Raw genomic sequence first — 6596 nt, forward strand, 5'->3', positions numbered from 1 at the left:
CAAAGTGCATATTGTGACGGAAAAAGTGGAGTTTGGGGGTCGGCCCAGTCTCTATTTCAATTAATCCCATATGTTATGTTGTTCACTTTACGCGTTTCTCACTTTACGCGGGCCTCCGTGGGTTCAATTGACCGCGTAAAGTGAGGGTTCACTGTACAGGGTAGTTGTAAAGTTGGCTAAAATATACATCGCTGTACTGTACTCTGTACTTAAATTTGTCCAGTGTTGTCAGACTAGAGGTTTTCTCTCCATCACTGACACTTGCTCGTGTGAGCACTGTGCTTCCCCTGCTCATGAGTGTCACTTCAAGTCCATCTTCTGTCAGAATTTGAGTTAACTGTGTAATATTGTTCCACGATTCTTATGTTCTGTAAGTCTTGTTACAGCCATTTATCCTGTGACTGTCATAAAAGCTCCAGTGTACACTACTCACTGCTGACCCCTGGCACTCTACCTGGTGCTTGTGATGGTGAAGAACAATTCACTTACTCCTGTCGTGAGGAACTGGAACACTTCACAGAAAGACCTGAACTCTTTTCGTCAACTACATGGCCCCTGTGTTGTGACTTAACTTTACTGAATTTGTACTCGTGGTGTTAGTAATGTAAATTTGCATTATATTGACTTGATGCAGAGGGTTACTAACATCTGAAAGAACCTACTACAAGTGGTGCAGTGAGTCAAATCTACATTTCATTCATAGGAACATTGAATTGGTGTGAGAGCTATTTTTGTATTACGATATCATTTATATTTCTTTTTAGGATCTTTCCATCTGGTCTGTGTGGTTCAACGCATATTTGAATACCAGGGAGTTGGCGAGTGTACATTCTGAGCATGCGCTGTAAGGGAGACACAGGTGAGGTGGTGCTATATTTGTTTGTTTCCTACATTATATGGAGTAAAAATGAGTATGAAATTGGTTTGTACCATTGAAATGTATGAACAATACTCTTTATCTTGCACATGATTCTTTGACTGCTGGACATTTCTCACATTGGAAAACTAGGTATATATATGGAGTTTACTAAACTTTTTGGCCAGGTGCAGGTGCTTGCATTAGAAGATACTGTAGATCCTGTACAATTTGCCAGAAAGTTCCTGCTAATGTGAATGTTAGGAAAGTCACCATGAAGACCTTACCTGTTCTCAGCAAAAATACTCCCAAAAATGTTGCAAAAAGGGTTGTAAATTTTTTTTACACAAACTTGTGGAAAAATGTCGCCCAAACATTGCAAAAGAATGGCACAAATATGATTACACAAATCCAAATGTTTGAAAAAATTTTAAAAATTTTTTCCAAAAACATTGATAAAATCGAGAATTTTGCAATAATTTTTACCGAGAATTTTGAAAGTTATTGCCAAGAATTGTGCAAAAAATTACCCACAATACTGCAACGAATATTGCTGAGCATTTTGCAAAAAAAATTCAGACAATTTAAAATAAATTATAATTTCACTTTGATTTGTGCCAAAAACTTTTGCTGACAATTTTTGCAGACATTTTTACCATGAAATTTGCAGTTTCTGCAATATTTCCTAACATTGATTTCGATATTTTTTGCAACCTATATTTGCCACTTTTTTGCAACAATTTTTTGAAAAATTAGTGCAACCTGTCTTGCAACTTTTTTGCAACCTTTTTGGAATTTTTTTACAAGCCTTCTTTGCAAACGTTTTGCATTTTTTTTCATTTTTTATAATTTTTTAATTGTTTTGCAATATTTTTGGCATTATTTTTGCTACTTTTTTGCAACATTTTGTGGAACATTTTTTGCCCAAATTTTCATCGCATTTTGCAACTCTTTTTTTTTGCCACCTGTTTGGTAATATCTTTCGCAACGTTTTTAGAATTTATTGCAACATTTCTTGCATAATTTTTGTAACCTTTTCGCAAACCATTTGCAACATTTTTGCATTATCTTGTAACATTCTTTTGCAACATTTTTTGAAACCTATTTGCATTTTTTGCATTGTAACTTTTGCAACATTGTTTGCAGCATATATTGCAACATGCAGTATTTGGCAATTTGTTTGTAAAAAATGTTGCCGAAAAATTAGCAAAAAGCTTTGCCAAGAAATTTGCAAACAAATTTGCTTAGAATTTTGCAAGAAAATTTGCCGAGAATTTTGAACCAATTTTTGCAAACTTCTCTACATTTTTGCAAAATTTTTACAAACTGCATTTAGAATTTGCTGCAACATTTTTGTAAAATTTTTTGCACTATTTTATTAAAATTTTCAAGTTTTTATAACACCTATTTCCATTTTTTTTACATTTTGCAACCTTTCTTGCAACGTTTTTGCAAACTGTTTGCAGCATTTTTGCATAATTTTTTCAACACATTTTGCTAGATTTTCAAAAAAAGTTAAAAAATTTTCAAACATTATTTTTGCAACTTTTCTTGTAATGTTTTTGGCAATAATTGAATTTTTTTTGCCATTTTTGCAACATATTTAACATTTTGTGTATAGTGTTTTGGAAAAATTTTGCAACCTTTTTGTAATATTTGTATAACCTTATTTGCAATAGTTTTGCAATCGTTTGCAAAAAAATTTGCAATAATTTTTCCCACCAATTTTTCAAAAAAAATTGCAAGAATTTTGCAAATATTTTTGCACCTTTCTTCTGCAGTTTTACTACATTTTGAAGCATTTTTGTTGCAATTTTTCCAACCTTTCCAATTTTTGCAATTTTTTTTATATTCTTTTGCAGCATTCTTTTTCAATAATTTTCAAACACCCAATTGCAACTTGTTGAAACTTTTAAAAATAATTGTGCACATTTTTGGGCAATTTTCCTGCAACATTTCTTTCAACTTTTGGGAGCAAAAATGATTGAAACAAATTTTTTTTAACTTTTCAGCAACGTTTTTGCAAACTTTTTTAAAAATTTTTGCAATATTTTTTACTACATCTATTTGCAATTTTTCAAAACATCTTTGGGTACATTTTTGGCAGTTTTTTAACATTTTCAGCAACCTTTATAGCTTAGTTGCAAGCCTTACAACCTTTTTTGCTTAATTTGGGTAAAGTTTTTGCATTATTTTTTGCAACATTCAAAAATTCAGTTTCATTTTTAAAACATTTCTATGTTGAAACTTTTCTTGCAACATTTTGAAATTTTTGTAACCTTTGTCTGTAACATTTTGTAGAACATGTTTTTGAACATTTTTACAACATTTTAAGATTTTGTGCAACATATTTTTGCAACTTTATTATCTACAATAAATTCAGCAATATTTTTGTATCGTTTTTGCACTAAATTTAAAAATTTTGCTTTAAAATAGGCCGAGAATTTTGCCCACAAAATTTTAGAGAATTTTACAAAAAAGCCATGAATTTTGCCAAGAATCTTGCAAAGAATTGACGTAATTTTTAACGATAATTTGGCAACAAAATGCCGAGAATTTGGCAACAATAATCCCGATAATTTGGCAAAAAATTTAGCAGAAAATGTAGTTACACAATTTACCGACATTTTTGCAGTTAGTTTTTTCCAAACATTTTTACCGGAAATTTTTGTATACATTTTGCCGACAATTTTTTTGCAGATATTTTTGGTAAATTTTCTTGCATCAGTTATGCAACATTTTTGCACCATTTTTGCAAAAAAATTCCCAATTTTTTGGACTTTTTTCGATATTTTTGCCAAGAACTTTGGCCTTGGGCTGTTTCACGAAGGGTAGGTTAGGCAGAGAATTTTGCAAAAATATTTGTTGAAACATGAATGAAGGTAGATCGGCAGATACCAAACGCTGGGAAGTCTCAATGACGATAAAGTTTTTGGAGAAGCGAAAGGTCCTACAGGGGGCGAGCAGGCGTATTCTGTGGACTGTTGTTAGCCTTGGTGGAGCAAACGTCAGAGGTAGATGCTGAGGCCACAATAATATGGCGGCAAGAGGACAAATAAGCCTCCTCATTTGTCCTCTTGCCGCCATATTATTGTGGCCTCAGCGTCTGCATCTACCTCTGACAAATACAAGGCAAATGAAAGTAGACAAATACAAGAGGACAAATACAAGACATAAGAGGAAAAAATGAAAGAGGAGAAATACAAGAGGACAAATATGAGAGAACAAAAGTGTACTAAATATATTCACGAAAAACCCAAACATACTGTGGAGTACGAGATGTTTGGTTCACACTCAGGATGGGATGGAGAAAGGAAAATCACAATGTGCTCTCTGTATACATGTTGTATTGGATGTACAATGCAGCTTGGTGCTGGGAAGTGGCAGCGTGGTTACAAGCGTGATGTAGAGAGAGCTGTTTGGTGAGGATGCTCAGAGGAGGACAGCTTGTGGGTCGCCATGCTCGCCGGCGGGAGCGAGGACCGCCAGGCAGCGGCGGAGGAGGAGGAGGTGTTGCTTGCTGCGGCTGTAGCTAGAAGAAGAGAGAGGTCACCACGAGGTCAGGTCTTAAATAGCGGAGATAGGCGTGGCTTAGTAGTTGACCTCTGTCATGTAAGGCGGCGCTGGTTGACCTAGACCACGAGGCATACACTGGGGAATTCACGGGATCGGCTACTCAGCGACAAACAGCTTTTGTAGGGGAGAAATCCACTACAATACCACGAGAGTTCAATGTTGACTAAATACACACGAACAAGTTTCCCAATAGTTGTTTTTTAAGTTCCAGTCAAGATAAAAATGATCAGAAAAGAATGTTTACTTAAGTTTAGGTACCAAGATTACTGTCAGTTGGTTGTCCATCCACTAAGTGTCGACTGTAAACTATACACACCTTAGTAGAATCTGGATCTGAATTCAATGTAAAATATACAAAAGAACATCAAACTGATTCACATTTACACAAAATGACGGCCTAAATAATCCCGGAATTATAGTGAGACTATTCCAACTGCATTATATTTTGTGAATATTTTCGTGCATCTAAAACGTAAAGAATCGCCCTCTTAACACGACAACGCATCCAGTCATAGTGCGATTTTGACGCCATGTAGAGATCTTTGTGCCATGTGTTATCAATCACATACCCTTTTTATTCATGACCATCTACAAGGAGGTGTTATCAGTGTGGGTGTATTAGTGTGGGTGTATTAGTGTGGGTGTAAAACAGTTTTGGTATACAAGGTATGGGTACCATCAGTGCAGGTGTACCATCACTGGGGGTGTACAATACGGTGGACGGAAAAAAGTCACAGAAAGAGTCACAATTAAGATAATAAAACTAAAAATATTTTAAAACAGTTATTAACTGACAGTACGTGACTTTTACATATTGACAACACAATTTATATATGAGGCATGTAGGTTAGGTTGTTAGGTTAGGTTAGGTTAGGTTGGGTTAGTTAGGTTTTTACCGTGCCTTTTTTTTCTGTGAATTTTATCTTGATTTTTTTCCTGACGTTTTTTCATGTGACTTTTTTCCTGTGACTTTTTTTCCTGTGACTTTTTTTCTGACTTTTTTTCCTGGATTCGTACAATACAGGGGGTACCATCAGTGGAGGCATACATGACAGGGGTATCATTAGTGGAGGCGTACATGATGGGTACATCAGCAGAGGTGTACAAGACAGGGGTACCATCAGTGCAGGTGTACAAGAAAGGGTACCACCAGTGCAGGTGTACAAGAATGGGTACCATCAGTGCAGGTGTACAAGAAAGGGTACCACCAGTGCAGGTGTACAAGAAAGGGTACCATCAGTGCAGGCAGTGGCGGCTCGTGCATAGGGCTGCAGAGCTGCAGTCCCCCAGACACTCACTGCCAGGCGTATGATTCCTTTAGAGAGACAGCTGAATAATACACTACCAACAAATATATCATTTTATATGTTATTTAATTATTTTCAATACGTTGCTAAGTGAATTTTCATTAAAATCAGACCAAAATTTAAGTTACTTTCATAGTTGCTGTCAATGCTGTACGATTCATGTCTGTTATTAATTGGCGCCGCCGCTGCACTTGAAGCAGCTCAGTCTCGTACAACGTGTGGACGGTGTGGCTAAATCGTGCTTTCTTTAATTACCATTTGACGATGATAACAGAAATAAAGGATTTTAATGAAATAGTAATAAACAATTTTGCTACATCGAAGAGCAGACACGCCGACTTTATTTTCAATTAATACTGGTCCATCACCACCTCGGCCATCCCTTCTACCACCAACACTACTACCATGCCCTGGGAATTCGTGGACATCAACTACAACTCATACCTGAGGTAGGTCACCTACTGTTGTGTGAGGCTTGCAGTCCCTCCATTTTATTTTTCACGAGCCGCCACTGCGTGCAGGTGTACAAGAAAGAGTACCATCAGTGCAGGTGTACAAGAAAGGGTACCACCAGTGCAGGTATACAAGAAAGGGTACCATCAGTGCAGGTGTACAAGAAAGGGTACCACCAGTGCAGGTGTACAAGAAAGGGTACCATCAGTGCAGGTGTACAAGAAAGAGTACCATCAGTGCAGGTGTACAAGAAAGGGTACCACCAGTGCAGGTGTACAAGAAAGGGTACCATCAGTGCAGGTGTACAAGACGACAGTGTGGATGGCCAAGGCACAGGGCAGGGGATCCGAGTCGAAGGTCAGGGGACCCCAGGCAGTGGTGGTGATGGCATCTCAAATGTTGGG

This window comes from Homarus americanus, unplaced genomic scaffold (assembly GCF_018991925.1).
Source record: "Homarus americanus isolate GMGI-L3 unplaced genomic scaffold, GMGI_Hamer_2.0 scaffold6354, whole genome shotgun sequence".
NCBI lineage: Eukaryota > Metazoa > Arthropoda > Malacostraca > Decapoda > Nephropidae > Homarus > Homarus americanus.